The sequence below is a fragment of the Mustela nivalis genome, assembly GCF_964662115.1.
Source record: "Mustela nivalis genome assembly, chromosome: 1".
In the NCBI taxonomy this organism is placed as follows: domain Eukaryota; kingdom Metazoa; phylum Chordata; class Mammalia; order Carnivora; family Mustelidae; genus Mustela; species Mustela nivalis.
In genome coordinates this window covers 181,776,818-181,795,557 of record NC_139020.1, presented here as the reverse complement: position 1 = coordinate 181,795,557, position 18,740 = coordinate 181,776,818, and positions in this window count along the sequence as shown.

The window sequence follows — 18,740 nt, the reverse complement described above, 5'->3', positions numbered from 1 at the left end:
AGAAATTGCTTTTAAGGGCAGAAGTCTTTTCCTTGTTTTTAAAAAATCACCGATATCAACATTATCTATGTAATATATTAGGTAGCTGCAGAAATCTACACTGAAGATAAAATAAAAAATAGCTAAGCATGATAAAAAAAGAAACTGCGTCATGTTGTGTAGTGAACATCATTGGAAACACTAGTATAGTAAGAATAACTGTTATAGTCCTCCTGCAGATATGAAAAATGAAAGTAGTCTGGCCTCCCTCCATTAGCAAGAGACACCAAGTTCCTTTCAAATGCTCAAGCCACAAAACAGAGGCATCATCTTTGCTCCTCCTTTTACCTCTTCTTCCACTTCCAAGCCATCAACAAGTTCTGTCAATTCTCCAGTCCAACCTGTATGATGAAGTGGTCAATCCTTCTAGCTCCATCCTGGCCCAGACCATCATCCCTGGTTACTTGGTCTCTTAAAAAAAAAAAAAAAAAGTCTTTGTTTTGTTTTGTTTTATTTTGTTCTCTTTCAAAGTTATCTCTCTATCCCTGGCCCCCTTTAATCCATGTTCCACAAAGTAGAAAGAAGAATCAGATTAAGTTGTCCTGGCTTAAAATCTTTAATATCTTCCCCTTACATGTAGAGCAAACCCAAATGTACTAAATTCGGGGCCTCTGTTTTTCTGTCTAATCGTGCTTCCCACAGAGTCAACAGCAAAGTACCCGTCCCTCTCAGTCATATCTTCAAATTCTTTCCTATTTCAAGGCCTGCCATTCTCTCTACTTGGATTACACTTTGTCCTTCTCATTTTCTCATACCTCAGCTAAAAGAGCCTCTCTTTGGAGACCTTCCTTCATTATTGTATCTGAAGTAAATCTTGTCCCATTCAGCAATTCCTTTCATTGTATTTTTCAAAATTTGCAATAATTTTGTTTGTTGATTTTTTTTCTTTCTTTCTTTTTTTTTTTTTTTTGGTCCATCTCCCCACAAAATGTCAGTGTTGTGAAGGCAGGGACGATGTCTCTCTTGATTACTCTTGTATTTACATACTAAGCTCTCCCTTAGCATTTGTTGAATGAATATATGAACTTATTACAAATCTGTTTTCATAGAGGTTGCAAAAATGCAGAGAAGCAGATAAATTCCAGGGGAAAGAACTGTCTTTCATTTGGCTCATGTTCAGGGAGCACAGGTTTTCCTATTTCCCTACTGTAACATAAATGTTCAATTCTACCTAATTTTCACAAGGCGGGACATAAAAGGAGTAGATATTCTCACATATCACAATCATAAAGCTAACTCAAAGTGTATATATTTTTTATTACACTATACTGTATATTTTTTTTATTCATGAGTGGGTGAGCCAGATTTTTCTCTGGAAGTGAGCTAACCCCCTTTTGGAAGTTTTCCATCTCTTTTGGGCCACTTAAGTAACGGGAAGATATTAGAGTTGTTAATGGTCCCAGAGTTCCACATTTATTGCCAAAGAATATGTAAGCTGATTATACCCACTTGTGTGTATTCACTGTACAAAACAACTATAATAGGCTTGTGAAAAAGTTCTCGCCTGACATTACAGAAATCTCTTACATGTCAAGCCACAATAAGAGAGTGGAAGACAGCATCTTATAACAATGAATAGGGAAAAAGGATTTTGTGGAAAAACATTTGAAGAGTACAGAATTTTTACAATGTCCTTCTATTTTAACTTGAGTACTATTTTCTTACTATTATTCATTGCTCAAAGGAAAATTGGAAAACAAGTAACAAATAGTTAATGAACAAACTACCGCTATAATTTTAACCTGGCAGAACTGCCAAAGGTATACATTTTATTTGATGTAATTCAAAACTTTTAAACTTTGCAAACATGGACATATTAAGGAACATAATGGAAACTTCATGGAAATTTTAAATAAAAAATGGTTGATTTTGAAGAAATAGGTTTAACGCCAATTGTTACAAGTACATTCTTCTCTGCAATTAAGGATAATTTAATAGCAATTTTTGTAAGCATGGCTCAAATAACAGTGAGTGGAATGTTCTTTCCTATAAACCAGAGACAGATATTGTCAAATATAATTTTATCCAGTCAAATATAATAGTCTATTCAGTCAAGATAAAGGCACTAGGGAGAGTCCAAACTCATCAGGTAGAAGAGAACATCCCTCCCCAAAACATGGCTCACCCCACATGAAGGGATTCTGACCCACCAGATGCAGCAGAGCACAGGTGGCCACAGAGGCACTGATAGGACCTCCAGGTTCATCCACGGGTGCTTCCTTGGCTTTGACATGGTTATTTAGGCACACACATGAACCTGGGAATTTGGGGGTCCATATGTGCATGTGCACACATTTCACTGTAACCACAGTGTCCAGAGGGAGGAAAAGAATGATATTGCAAAAGTCTGGGCTTTAATAGCACATAGGGGTAGAGTAGAACCAAGTCTCATTCTAGAATCAAAAAGAACCTTACTGGTTGGACTTAACCAGCTTGTCTCCAACCAAGGAAAGGGGTTTGAAAGTCATTCTGTGTCTGCAGAACAAATGAAAAAATATCTGTGGGAGAGAGAACAAATGAAAAGATCTGTCAGAGAGAGACAGAAGAATGAAAAGATCTGTGGGAGAGAGATAGAAAGCTATAGGACTGTACAGTCACAAAGAGATGTCCTTCTGCAGTCACAAAAGCATCTTCCTTCAAATGTTAGGGGAAAAAAACATCCCCCTACTTAAACCTAATCTGCAGCTGGAGATAGAGCTCCTTTTTTTTTTTCTCCTTTTTAAAAAGATTTATTTATTTATTTCAGAGAGAGAGAGAGAGAGTGTACACATGAGCGAGCAGGGGAAGGGGCAGAGGGAGAATCTCAAGCAAACTCCCCGCTGAGCAGGGAGCCCAATCCAAGGCTCAATCCTAAGACTCTGAGATCCTAACCTGAGTGGAAATCAAGAGTCAGATGCTTAACCAACTGAGTCACCCAGTGAACACAATTACTGCTATGAGGAATTGGCTACTCTTGCACGTCCCAGGGTGGGACAGGGATGACAGACATTTAAAGGAGAAGATTAGAACTACTGACAAAAGACCTTCAGCAGCTGCAAAGAAAAAAAAGAGGAAAAATAAAATACTAGAGCTTCACTGTAACCACATATGCACACCTACATGCACAAAACACATGCATAAATACATGTCCACACCCCTGCACACATACAAATATGCACACACCCAGACACAGAGGCATGCATACACACACATGGATTCCTCACACGCTCACAAGGCACATACCCACACGTACCTGCATGTATGTACCCCAGTACATGCGCAGCCTATTCTGCTCATTCACACTCATTTTATTTGAGCTAAACTCTACTTTGTCTGTTACTAATGTAAGTACTCTTATATTTTGTTTTCTCTTTTCTTCTTAATTTAATAAATTATTGCTTTATTAGTATATAATTCAGATATCATATTGACTCTTAATACTGCTCATTATTGCGGTGAGGGTTCAGGCATCTGCATTCATCTTGTTGCCTCTATAAAATCTTAAATTCATAACCTCTGTAGGAATTGTTGTAAATCAGGGGTGACAAAACAAACAATCTACCAACTGAGTTCACGCCGCAGACTTGTTTTATTTGGTTCACAAAGTCATTTGGACACACTGAGTTGGTTGCCAACATCTGTAAATCCAGAAGTCTTATATAAAAATCCAGACCCTTTTATTGTTTGGAAAAAGGAAGAGGTCTGGCACCATCGGGCCCACAGTCCTGCAAGGACAACTGGCCCGAGCTGGCCTGGTGGCCCCTTCAGTCTGCACCTGTGCTCTCAAGGTGAACAGACCGTCCACCTCCTTTAGTCTGCTGAGTTCAAATACTAGTGTACATGTACATCACCAGGAGAATCTTGTGAGAATACACATCCTGATGCAGAAGGTCCAAGGTGGGGGCTGATATTCTGCGTTTCTAAGAAAATTTCAAACCCTGTGGCTGCTGCTTTCTCTAAGGGACCACAGGCTAGGGTTCTATTCAACCCAGTCCCACACCATTGAGGTTTTCCAGGTGCAGGAAAGAAAACACATGCCATCTAGTTAAATTTGAATTTCAGGAATACAGAATCTTTTTTTTTTAAATGTAAGTATGTCCCATGCAATAATTGGTGTATACTTACATAAAAAAACAAGCGTTTGTCTAGAATTTAAATTTAACTGGGCATCCTGTATTTCCTCTGGGTTTATAGAAAAGCCAGATACTGACAGAGTATAGAATACAGAATATATTATATAGAATATAGAATATATATGTGTGTATACACACACACACACACACACACACACACACATATAATAGAATCTAATCTGTTTTTGAATTCTAGTCCACTTTGCTGGCCCCTGTAGGAATTTAAATTCAGCAGATCCTAAGACAGGGATTCAGGAGCACATGAATGATTGGGAAGTTTCACAGAGAAAGGGAGCCAGGGAGAGGGGCAGAATGAGGCAGAGGAAAGAGGTTAACTAAGAAAGGCCATGTTCTCAGCTGCAATTTAGCTTCAGCCTAATTCCAAGGAAAGTTCTGACCACATAGTTGGTGGACCACATAGTTGGTGCCACTTTGAAGCAATGGAGCGTGGCCTTCTGTAACTGGTGACAGGCATTTACTGTAGGCAGCTCCCAGAGCTGGGAGTAACCTTCCAGGTGGGACTAACCTGCTTCACTGAGAATTTTCTGGTAAGGAAGGTATATGCAGCCATCGGCAACAACGTTCAGCAGACAGGAGATTAGGGAACTGTCCTGATAAAGAGGATCTTGGCATCAACATCAACTACAGATACCCTACTTAGAGTTACCAGCTGGATGACATGGACCCACCTTCCATATCCAAAATTTACCCATGATTTTGATATTTTAGAAAGCCATCATCATTTACTGAACTCTGCCTTTGTAAGACTTACTCTGTTCGTATGCATTACACAAACACAGTGGTAGTAGTACTTAACATTATACATTTCTATATTATACAGCCTTTACTTGTGATCCAGTCTAGTCAAATCTAGCAAGCGGTTACTGAGCACTTACTATGTGCAAATCATGACAACATGACCCTTGGTCGTCTTCTTAAGCACTCTGTGGCATAAGCAGGCTAGGGCTCCTCAGCTGCATGCAAAACACATTAGAGAACACAAAGTCTACCAAACAGTCCATTAAATATTATCTAAAGCCTTCCCAGAGGTAAATTTGCTTTCCCAAAGTCACAAAGTTGAAATGTGGGTAAGTCAGCACTTAAAAACAAGTTTTCTGATGCTTCCTCTGTATTTGAATAAGTATTCAAACCACAGTGTTCCTAAGGGGCATTTATAAATAATAAGCATACATGGTCCTAGTAACATAAAGAAGTAAATTTTATTTAAAATTATAAATTTGGAAATAACAATGGATTCATAAGAAGTTGTAATGATAGTACAGAGATGCCCCCTCTGTCTTGCTTCCCCAATGGTTACATTTTACATAATTATGGTATAATAGCAAAGTAAGGAAATGGGTAAAACGTGTATGTTATAGTTCCATCTCATCTTATCACATCTGTAGATTAAGGTAACCACTTCCATAATCAAGAAACACTATCCACCAACCTGAACATCTAGCAAATATGGATCCTTTTTTTCTGTCTCTATAATTTTGTCATTTTGAGAATCTTACATAAATGAAATCATACACTATGCAACCTAATGAGATGGGCTTTTATCACTTAGCATACTGTCCTTGAGTTCTGTCCAGGGTGATTATATTTATCACTAGTTCATTCCGTTTTATTACTGAGTGGTATTCCATGATGTGGACACCATTCACCTACGAAAGGATATTTTACTTGTTTCATTAATTTTATCTATTGTTTTGTTTTCAATTTTATTCCTTTCTATCCCTATATTTGTCATTTACTTCCTTATGCCCACTTTCGGTTTAATTTGCTCTTCTTTTTCTAATTTCCTATGGTGTAAGACTATTGATTTGAGATTTTTCATCTTTTCTAATCCCATGGGTTATTTAAAGTATGTAGTTGAGTTTCCAAGGGTTTAGAGATTTCCCTGTTAACTTTCTGTTTTTCATTTCTAGCATGAGGAACACACTCTGAATGGTTTTAATTCTTTTAAATTTGTTGAGGTTTGTTTTATGGCTTGATTATAGTCTACATTAGTGTAGTACTGTGAATGCTAGAATAGAATGTGTATATGGCTGTGGCTGGGAGGAGTGTTTTATGTGTATTGACTAGATCCTGGTGGATGGTGTTAATGATATATCCTTGCTGGGTTTTTTTGTTGTTGTTGTTCAGCTGTTTTATTAGTTGTTGAGAAGCAGATATTGAAGTCTCCAGCTACAATTGTGAACTCCTTTCAGTTCCATCAGTTTTGGCTTTACACATCTTACAACTGTATTGTTTGGTGCATAAATATTTAGGGTAACTATGTATTCTTGGTGGGTTGACTTTTATATCGTATATACTTTCTTTCTTTATCCCTGGTCATTTTATTTGATCCAAACTCTACTTTATCTATTATTAATATAAGCACTCTTGCTGTATTTTGTTTTCTTTTTTCTTCTTAATTTTATGAATAATTGCTTTATTGGTAAGTAATTCAGATATCTTAAAATTCATCCTTTTAAAGTGTACAATTCAGGGATGCCCCGGTGGCTCTGTCAGTTAAGTGTCTGCCTTCAGCTCAGGTCATGATCCCAGAGTCCTGGAATCGAGTCCCACATCAGGCTGCTTGCTCAGCGGGGAGCCTGCTTCCCCCTCTGCCTGCCCCTCCCCCTGCTTGTGCTCATTCTCTCTCTCTCTCTGACAAATAAATAAAAATTAAAAAAATAAAGTGTACAATTCAGTGGTTTGCAGTACAATCACAGAGTTGAACAATTATCACCACTATCTAATTTTAGTACATTTTTACCACCAGAAACAAACATTCCGTCCTCCATCCAGCCCTGGCAACACTTACTTTCTGTCTCTATGGATTTGAATCTTCTGGACATTTCATGTAAATGGAATCATATAATATATAGTCTTTTGTGACTGACGTTTTTTCACTTAGCATGATGTGTTCAAGTTCCTTCATGTTGTAGCATGGGTCAGTATTTCATTCCTTTCTATGGCTGAAGATGCTCTGTTATATGGGTATACTGCATTTTATTTTCCATTCATCAGTTGTTGGACACTTGGATTGTTTGCCCCTTTGGTTATTATGAATAATACTACTAGTACTATTATTATGAATAATACTACAGTGACCATTAATGTATAAGTTTTGTGTAGGCATATGTTTTCTTATCTCCTTGGAATATATCTAGCTTTGTAACGTGGGTCATACAGTGACTCTATGTTTAACATTTTGAAAACTGCTCAACTATTTGCTAAAGGGAACTTACCATTTTACAATCCCATCAGTTATGGGTGAGGATTGCCATTTTTCACATTCTCACTAACACCAGTTGTCTGTCTTTTTGATTCAGTTATCCTAGTAAGTGTGAAATGCTATCTCATTGTGAACATGACTGGCAGTTTTCTGAGGATTAATGATGTTTGGTATTTTTTCATGTGTTTATTGGGTAATGGCATATCTTGTTTGGACAAATGTTTACTCAAGCCCTTTGCCCATTTTTTAATTGGGTTATTTGTTGAGTTGTATGTCTTCTGGATAAAAGCTTCTTATACACATGATTTGCAAATATTTCTCCCATTTTGTGAACTGTCTTTTCACTTTCTTGATGGTATTTTGAGACAGAAAAGTTTTTAATTTCGATAAAACCCAATTTATCTATTTTTTTCTTTTGCTGCTTTTGCTTTTGGGGTCATACTTAAGAAACCATTACTATGTCACAGAAATTAACTCCTATGTTGTTTTCTAACAGTTTTGTAGTTTTGTCTCTTTATTTTTTATTAAAGATTTTATTTATTTATTTGAGGAAGGGAGAGAAAGAGCACAAGCTGGGAGGAGAGGGAGAAACAGGCTCCCTGTAAGCAGGGAGTCTAATGCAGGACTCAATCCCAAGAACCTGGGATAGTGACCTGAGCTAATGGCAGATGCTTAATGGACTTAGCCACCCAGGCACCCCTGTCTCCATTTAGAGCTAAGATCCATTTTGAGGCCATTTTTATACAGTATGACTATTGTTTGCATGGTAAATATCTATTCATCCTCTTATTTCCAACCTACCAGTATCATACTAACTGAAGTGAGTTTCTCATAGAAAGAATATAACTAGGTCATATTTTTTTAATCCACTTTGCCAATCTCTCTTGTAATTGGTGCACTTAGGCCATCTGTATTTAATTAATTATGGGCATATTACAGGTTAAGCCTGCCATTTCTTGTTTTGTTTCCTGGGTATTTTCTTTCTTTCTTTTTTTAAATTTATTTTCTTTTACTTTTTTTTTTTTTTTTTGGTCCCTGTGTTCCTATGGGTTAGAGAGTCCACAGTCTCTCATGCTTCATCTCCTTCTTCAGTTTCCCCCAATTCACTTTTCCTTTCCTTCTCCTTATGTCCTCCATGTTATTCCTTATGCTCCACAAGTAAGTGAAAACATATGATAATTGACTCTCTCTGCTTGACTTTTTTCACTCAGCATAATCTCCTCCAGTCCCATCCATGTTGATACAAAAGTTGGGTATTCATCCTTTCTGATGGAGGTGTAATACTCCATTGTATATATGGACCTATCTTTATCCATTCGTCCATTGAAGGGCAGCTTGGCTCTTTCCACAGTTTGGCGATTGTGGCCACTGCTGCTATGAACATTGGTGTATGGATGGCCCTTCTTTTCACTGCTTCTGTATCTTTGGGGTAAATACCCAGTAGTGCAATTGCAGGGTCATAGGGTAGCTCTATTTTTAATTTTTTAAGGAATCTCTACACTGTTTTCCAAAGTGGCTGCACCAACTTGCATTCCCCCAACACTGTAAGAGGGTTCCCCTTTCTCCACATGCTGAAAAGTTTTTAAAGCCCTGTTATTGAAATCAACACTGGCCCGATTCGAGTGGGGCTTATGACTTTTCTATGATCTCATCAGAAAGCTTACTTCTCTCTCCCTAAATTCCTCTTCTGCCATGGTTACAATCATTTTACTATAATGTCTCATAGTAAGAAATGTTCTTCTCTTTTGTGGTGATCCAACCAACCTTTGCTTAGTGATTCTTGCCAAAATAAGGAGCCAATTACAAACTTTTTGAAAGTCTCATTTTTTATTCTCAAATTCCTTCAAGCTTCTGCTTCTCTCTCTGTTAAGTTTAGTCTTGAGTATTTTAGAGTTGGTCTGTTATTTAAGATTTTCAGAGTAGCAAAACTATGCTAGTCTTGAATAAAATTTACGTTGCTAAAATAACCTTATTTAATAGTATTAAATATAAGCCATATACAAGACTCCATAATAAGTACCAGTCTATGATTGTTGAGTTGGCATATCAATAGGTTGCCACAGGAAAGAGAAAGCATACTCAAATTAAGATAATTAGAGGATAACTATAGAAACTATATACAAAAAGGAACTATTTGCAGAAAACTACTTACAAAAATGATATTGCAAGAATAAAGTGTTAATGGCAACACAACTGTCACCATACCTAGGTCTGCAAGGACAGAGAGAATAGTTACCACGACCTGGAGGGGAAAGTCATGCAGAGAAGTCTGCTTTGAGAGCAGTTTAGAGAAAATGCAGGCCAAGGCAACCTCAGATGGAAGAGGAATAATTATCCAGCTCTCTCTTTTCCTTCCAAGCTCCTCTCAGGGTTCCCAATGGTTGAACTCAAAAGGAAGCCAGAGGATCAGGAAGCTGACGTCTGTCTGCTGGGACAGAAAGCCAGGTAAGAAAACATACACAAGGGATCTGGAAGGGCAAAAGAAGGTATTCAGCCTAGGTGGTTTGTTTATTAGTATCCAGGCAGAAATAAGAGCATCTCAGGATGCTGGGAGAATATTGAAGAATCAATTCTTGGATCCTATAAAGTATTCAGACCAGTACTACCAATTTAAACACTTCAAAAATCCTAATTTGTACAAAAATTAATGCATAAGAAATACTGATGATAGCTTTTATCTAGCATCCTTATAATCAAAGTATATGACATAACCGAGGCTCATGTTTTCAGGTTACTCTCAGATAAATTTACCTGAGAAGGTGATGATAATTGTCAGACAGAAACTACCGAATAGCTTTTACTATCTTCCAGTTTCTCATTCCCAGCTTTTGTCATGCTTTCTGGCACCTAAGGCCTATCTCATATTCACTCATAATATAGAAGAGGCTGGGGGGGAAGGTGAAGAAGGTAGCACGTGACTGCTTTTGTATCCCTTCTTTTTTACCAATTTCAGCTGAGTAACAGAGTATATGCATTCTCCAGCATTGACACTATAATATTTTTCATCCTCTAATATAGTGCACAATTGGGAAACTCTTTTTATTTTCAGCTTTCTTGAGCTTCTAGAAGTATGGAGTCTCCTCTAAAAGCAGAATGACTAGTGACATCTGGGTGACTCAAATGGTTAAAACATCTGACTCATGATTTTGATTCAGGTCGTGACCTCAGGGTTGTGAGATCAAGCCCCACCGTGGCTCTGTGCTGCATGCGAAGCCTGCTTAAGATTCTCTCTCTCTGCCCCCCCACCCATACTTACATGCTCTTTCTCTCTCAAAATAAAAATAAAAATAAATAAAAGCAGCGTGACTAAATCTTTAGTATTCAATATAATTTTTCAGATACTAATACAATTATCACAAGCTATAAGAGATAGGAAGCATCTCAAACCCCAGGGTCCTTGACTGATATTAATGACAGTATCTTCTCATGGAATAGAAGGACACTGGGAAAATAGGAAATGGGAAACAAAGATGGATTGGTGATTACAAAGAAAGGCAATAGACTGGAGAACCTCTATCTTCTTAAAGGAGGCACCAAAGTCAACATACTTCATGAGATAATCTGTTCCAGAGGGGAAAGGCGGGAGGGCAATGGAGGAAAAAACAGCCCAGGGCATTGACATGAAAGGAAACAGAACTTCCAGAGAACAGAGTGTCAGGAGGATGCCATTCAGTACCAGCTGTCGGCACAGTGACAATGGAGAGGAAACAGAGAAACAGAGCCACCTTTCGGAAGAGGATTAAGCCACCTACTGAGAAAATGTAGTTAGCTACCAAAAAGTCCTGATTGTGAGACAATTTTTACCTTACTGAGGAGGATAAAGAAACTGCCAACATTTTTAGTAGATATGGGACCATACTGTAGCATCCCAAATCAACTTTGTCAGTAATTAATTAACTCTGGTGAAATTATTTCATTTCTAAGGTTAGAGTCTTCTCATTAGAAAAATTGTCTCAAATAAGAAAAGAGAGATGGTACCTCACTAGGTTCAATTATTCTAATTTCTGGTATAGGTCTAATTTGTCTCTATTGGTGGATAAAGTACACTACGCCATGTTTTTAGTAGTGAAAAATACATATTTTTAATGCGATACAGTAGAAGACATTCTGGAAGGTTTTATGGTTTCCCATGAGTTTACAGTTCCTCTAACAAGAGGCTGTAGAAGATTCAGGTAGAGTATCACACAGACCAATTAGGGGCTTTCTTTACCACTGAAACATGAATAATAGAGTCAATATGAGAGTTTTATGAGGGTCTTCTTTTTCTTTTCACTGACCTCATGCATCATCGGTGGATACTGTATGGATTATTAAAATAAAATTAAAAAAATAGTGACTCACAAGCATCTGTTATTTACTTTACCCAAAATGTCACAGACCTACTTATCTAAAAAAAGAAAACCTTACCCAAATGGGAATCTACATGAAGTGACAAACACCAAATGGTTTGGGACTGCACTCTGCATTCTGAAAGGGTCTCTAAGACTGCTATGCTCAATGTGAAGAATAAATATTTACTTGAAAAAATTTCTACCCACACAGTAAACATTGGTGTCAGGGATGATAATGAGAATAATCTTTTAATATCGCAGGTTATGTTTGGTGAGCTAACAGGAAAGATGCTTACTGGAAATAAGCTAAAAATATTAAAATGTTTTCATCACCAAGCTCTGCTATGTGAAATTGACGTATAAATACAGTGTTAGTTGAGGTGGGTGGTTCTATTGAGAGCTTCCCAACTGGGGTGCCATGGGTGCACTGAAAGTGTGCAGGGATGTGAATCCCTACAAACTTCAGGGCTGCAGATTGGGAGGCCCCCCAACCATGAACAGCTTCTGGAAGCTTGTACATAGTCTATGTATGTCTTGACATGAAAATACTTAGAAAGTGCTGGTCCCCACTATAGACTATTACATCAAAAAAACAAAAACAAAAACAAAAACAAAAAAACAAAAAACAAACCCAAACAGTGACATATATAAAGCTTGGCCAGGACCTTATGAAATAAAGTTTATTTATGAAAGTGTTCTTAGCAATCACAGATTCCATTTGAAGGGAAGAAAATATATTTTTCCCTCAAAATCTGCATCCAAGATTGAAAAAAACAGAGTCCACTTTCAGCTTTGGGGTGAAACTTCCTATCTGGGGGACTGCAGTGAGGGTCTGGAAATGGCTCCTTATGTGACCAACATAGTCAGGATGGTGGTAATTTTGTGACTGTCTCATTCCAATTCATGTCTGGGGCCTGGCAAAGATGTTTCGATCCTCACAAAGATGAATGAAAAATATGCCTCATGATAGAGGATCTTGATATGCTGCATACTTCTTCACCTGGAAAATATCACTTGTGACAAGCTCCACAGGCTTTCCAAGGGAAGGAACTTGAAAGCCACCAGGAAATCCAACCCTGGCTGAAAGACACTTGATGTTTATGGTACATGACATCAGTAGTATAGATAGACATATTTTTTCATTCTAAGCGAAGGCAGAATAAGGAGGGGGAATAGAATATATACCTTTTGAAAAAAGCCAAAAGAGGCCTGATCTACACCTTTCTTTGGAAAACTGGTATGGAATGGTAAAGGTATTTTCCTTCTAAAGAAAACACTCACTGGACTAAAGACAAAGAGATCAGTTCTATCCCTTTTCATGAGGAATTTAAAAATCTATGCAGGGCACCTCGGTGGCTCAGTCGGTTAAGTGCTGCTTGGCATCAGCTCAGGTCATGATCTCAGGGTCCTGGGATCAAGTCCCATGTCGGACTCACTGCTCAGCAAGGAGTCTGCTTCTCCCTCTACCCTTCCCCCTTCACAAAAATAAATGGATAAAACCTTTAAAGCAAACAAATGAAAACAAAGTCTATGCAATGTTTCTGAAAGCATGCTACCCACTGTTCAGAGAGCTTCCATGGTAGCCCGATTGGTCCCAGGACATGATCACCCCCCACGTCCCGGCCAATTCTCGCCTTCAGCACTTGTCCTACCTGACTCTTCAGTAACTGCATGTGGCCCAGTCCTAACAGGAAGAGCTGAAATGACTAATGGATTCCACAGAAATAGAGACATGTTTTCTCCTGGTGTGACTTGTCTTCAAGCAAAGCTTTATGTCTATGAAAAAAAAAATGCCATTAAGAAAACAGCCCTACTCGTTTTAATTGACGCGTTTTCTCTAAGTAATCATTAAAAAGGCCAGATGATACAGTGTTTATGAATTCATATTTTTAGTAAGGGTGTTTGACTACTCCATAGATCTCATTCGCTGCCTAATTGGTCCTTTACAATATTTTGGTTTATTATGATTAAGTGAAAGCTAGGGTAGACTATTAATTGATTACAAACAAATGGAGTAAACCCAGATATTAATAACAACAGTAGAAAAAAAAAGTCGTGGGTCTACATGCTAAACAGAGAACCTCTGATAAGAAGTTTTACTTTCTTTGAAGCCAAGTACACCAGGAATTAAATGAGGTAGCTTCTGGGTTGAATTCTGCCTATCTGAGTATTTTCTTTGGATTGTATAGCATTTTTATTTTTATTTTTTTAAAGATTTTTATTTTTATTTATTTGACAGACAGAGATTACAAGTAGGCAGAGAGGTAGGCAGAAACAGGCTTCCCGAGGAGCAGAGAGTCTGATGTGGGGCTCAATCCCAGGACCCTGGGATCATGACCTGAGCTGAAGGCAGAGGCCTTAACCCACTGAGCCACCCAGGTGCCCCCTTGTCCAGCATTTTTAAACAAACTGAAATTAGCAACTAAAATTTGAGAAGCAAGAGGTTTTACATTAGATCAAGGCATTAACTGATTTATGGTAAAACATGGAAGGTTCCTACAGCATTAGTCTCAAGTCACCTCTTGGCAACACTGAGCCTGTGATCTGTCATAACTGCCTTTAAGCAGGTATGAGCTGTCCAGTTTATAAAGTTTCCTACGCAGTCTAATTCACTCATTCAAATATTCACTCATATAGGAAATATTCAATACATATTTCCCGAGGATCTACCATGTGCCAGAAGATACTTTGCCAGATTTTGTGCTCCAAGAATATATAGTCTAAGGGGAAATGGATTGTAAACAGGTCCATAAAATTAGAAATTTACAAGGATGCTATCAGTTAAAATGTAGAGGGTGTTATGACCATTTGCAGAGGGTCCTGAATGGTTCTGGGGGGTAGAGGAGAAAGGATTGGAGGTTTCTTGAAAAAGTGGATCTCCAAGCTGAGATGTGGAAGACCAGGAGGGGTTAACTAGGACCAGAGTAATCTAGGGAGAGGGAACAGGAGGGGGGAAGGTGAAGAGAGAGCAGACTCTTCAAGGACATAAGAGGGAATTATTTGAAAGAAGGAAGGCTGACTCGGGTGTACACAAGATCACACTAAGAATCTTGAGGGTCATGTTAACATCACTGGCCTTTGTCCTTAAGAGCGGTGGGTGGATACTGAGAGCTTTTTCCTCAGGTATGTAGTAGGAGCACTGTTTTAAAAATACCATTCTGATTATTTATTTATTATTTATTAATAACATTCTGATTATTCTGATCTGGAAAAGGGTTAGTAGGGGGCAAGTACAGAAGCAACAGAGGATGGTATGCACTAGAGTTGACCTTATAAAGAAGACTTTGCAAATTGACCTGGATGTTACAAACCCGAATGACACTGGAAATGGCACAGAACCATAAAGAGAGACCTTTGATGTGCTGCTCTAGATCGACTTTCCCTGCTGAGCCCCCAGGAGGCTGACCCACATGGACTTCATCAGCAGCCTCCCTCACCTGCTAGGTTCTGATTATATTCAGAAGACAAGCATCCCCAGCAGGCGATCAAAGGGTAGCATGAGAGAGGTCAGGCCATTTATCCACCCAGCTCCTTCCCTGCTGGATTGTTAGTGGTTACGTTCTTCTTCCAAAGGGCCTGGCTCCTGTTGGGACTGTGCACTCTTCCTGTTTTCCTTAATCTCTCCCCTTGCCCTTCTAGCTAAGGGGCAGTGATGACTTTCCACTGTGGTTGCCCAAACAAGGATTCCATAACTCATTGTTAATTTCCCTTAACTTCTGCCCACATATCTCTAGCCCCTTCACTTAAATATTTCATTCATTTATTTGACAGACAAAGATCACAAGTAGGCTGAGAGGCAGGCAGAGAGAAAGGAATGGAAGCAGGCTCCCTGCTGGTCAGAGAGCCCGATGTGGGGCTTGATCCCAAGACCCTGAGATCATGACCTGAGCCAAAGGCAGAGGCTTTAATCCACTGAGCCACCCAGGTGTCCCTCTCTAGCCCTTTCATTTGAAGATTTATTTTATCTATTTTAGAGAAGGGGGGGCGCATGAGTACAGGGGAAGCGAAGAGGGAGAGAAACTCCAAGCAGACTCCCTGCTAAGCACGTAACTCAACATGGGGCTTGATTCCAGGGCCCTAGATAAGACCCGAGCAGAAACCCAGAGTCAGAGACTCAACCACTTAACCAATTGAGCTACCCTGACACCCCATCTGTCCCTTCATTTAAACTCTTCTTGGGTACCCCCATTTGACTGTGCCATTTGTTTCCTCCAGGACCCTTGACCTTAACCCAAATTATGAGCATTAGTTGGAAACTGGTCCAGCTAGGTGCTTTTTAAATCTCCTAATCCTATGGCACACCTGCGTGGCTCAGTGGGTTAAGCAGCTCCCTTCCGCTCAGGTAGTGAACCCAGGGTCCTGGGATCAAGCCCCGAATTAGGCTCCCTGCTCAGTGAGAAGCCTGTTCTCCCTCTCTCCCTGCAGCGCCCCCTGTTTGTTCTCTGTCAAGTGAATAAATAAAACTAAAACAAAACAAACAAAAAACAGTTCTCCTAATCCTAGTATCTTTAAAGGTGAAGAGACCAGAAGAAATGATAATAAAATTACAATGACAAATCCTAAAGAAAAGCATTTAAGATGCATCATTCTGCTTGTCCTCTCTCCTATAAAGGGGTCAAGAATGTCTCAAGAACACAGAAGCATACAGGAGCCATGTGGAAAGGGAATTGCAGTAGATACAATTTTGTAGTAAACATTGTTTCGTAGTGGATGCTGTGGTGTGTTGCACAGACACCCTCTTCAGGCCCGAGCCTCCCTCTTCCTCAGTTTCTGGGAGTGTCCAGGGCACTCCAGGCCACATCTTTCCTCAAAGAAAGCCTGCATACAATGAAAGACTGATGGCCTAGAAAGGTCCAAGGATGTCAACTGTGAATGGGCAGCCCAGCTTCACCACACCCTCTTCTGCCTAACCCTACTTTCCGGCCCATCACAGGTGTGGACCCAGGGGCACTCCCCAGTAAATTTTCTACATGCCCACCTCTATTTCACAGACTGCTTGTGGAGTGATCTGATTTTGGACAGGTATTATGAACCATTTTCTTACACAGATGTAAAAACTTCAAATGTCAGAATTGTAAGTTGAGGTAGGTGAGTTGAGTTGTATAAGCATTCCCGCAGTGTTGATAGTTTGAATATGGATTTCTATGTTAGGAACTAGAGGCAGCCACTTGTCTTTTTATGGAGGTTACTGACACACAAATCCTATGTTAGAAGAACAACATGCGTATTTCCGTTTTTCGGAAAGTAGTATGATTTTAAGGCTGATTAAGATGAACGACTTCTTGAGAAATGTGCTCAGTCGGCTGTGGGAAGGGGCAGACCAAGGTGTCCGGTATCGTATGTATTTCCCCAGGATACTTGTCAGTTTCGCCACTGTGTAATCAGCTCTTGCTCTATACCAAGCATCATGCTAAATGCCCCATGTGCATTGTCATATGTAATTCTTAAAATAACCATTTGTAGATGATTTTATTCTCCCTACAAGTGCAGTAGAGGAGCATCGAGCCAAAAGTATGTCACTGTGTGTTCCAGTCACTGACCCACCCTGGGCAGTGGTTTCCACAGCTGAAAATGGGCATGACAGCTGCCTACAGGTATGTGTTGGGGACCACAGGGGATACAACAGGCTTAGAGAAATGCTTTCCAAGGTAAGTTGTCATGCCAACATGACAAATGATAATTGGTGTAGTTTATGTGGGGGTGAATGGGTGAGGGAGTGTGTGTATATTGGAGAAAGAGAGAATTGGTATTTAGCAGATTAGCCAACTGGCACCTTCATTTCATCCATGAGCAACAGGGACAGAGGAATCACATTTTCTATTTCAAATAATTATTTGACATGAACAAGATGATCATATGCCATTAAGAAGAAAAAAACTGGGGGCATCAGAAAGAAGACAGAGTTGAAATGCTTTTTAGAGAACATTATGCTAAGTGAAATAGGTCAGTCAGAGAAAGACAAATACCATATGATTTCACCCATATGTGGGACTTAAGAAACAAAACAAACAAGAATAGGGAAAAAAGGAGAGAGAAAAATCAAGAAAGAGACTCTCTCTCTCTCTTTTTTAAGATTTTATTTATTAGAGAGAGAGAGAGGGTGCACACCTGAGTAGGGAGGAGAAGTAGAGGGAGCTGAGCTCCCTCTGAGCAGGGAGCCTGATGTGGGGCCTGATCTCAGGACCCTGGGATCATAACCTGAGCCAAAAGCAGATGCTTAACCAACTGGGCTACCCAGGAGCCCCCAAGAAACAGACTCTTAACTATAGAGAACACACTGATGATTACCAGAGGGGAGGGGGGTGGGGGGATGGTGAAGTAGGTGATGGGGATGAAGGAGCCACCTGTGATGAGTGCCAGATGTGTTGTATGGAATTGCTGAGTTTCTAAATTATGTGCCTGAAGTTAATATTACTCTCTGTTAACTGAAATTTAAGTAAAAACTTTTTTAAAATTATGTTCAGTTAGCCACTGTACAGTACAACATTAGTTTCAACAATTCACTACTTATGCATAACACCCAGCACATATCACAACACATGCCCTCCTTAATACCCATCAGTCTGTTACCCTCTTCCCCAACCCCCTCCTTTCTGAGACCCTCAGTTCATTTCCCAGGGTCTATAGTTTCTCATGGTTCATCTGCCTCTCTGATTCCTCCCCCTTCAGATTTCCCTCCCTTTCCCGATGGTCCTCCATGCTATTGCTTATGTTCCACATAAGATGGAACCATCAGAAATTCTTTTTTTTTTTTTTAAGATTTTATTTATTTATTTGACAGACAGAGATCACAAGTAGGCAGAGAGGCAGGCAGAGAGAGAGAGGGGGAAGCAGGCTCCCTGCTGGGCAAAGAGCCCGATGCGGGGCTCAATCTCAGGACCCTGAGATCATGACCTGAGCCGAAGGCAGAGGCCTTAACCCTCTGAGCCACCCAGGCGCCCCACCATCAGAAATTCTTAAACTCAAAACTCAAAAAACAAATAACCCAGTCAAAAAAGGGGCAGAAGACATGAACAGACACTTCTCCAAAGA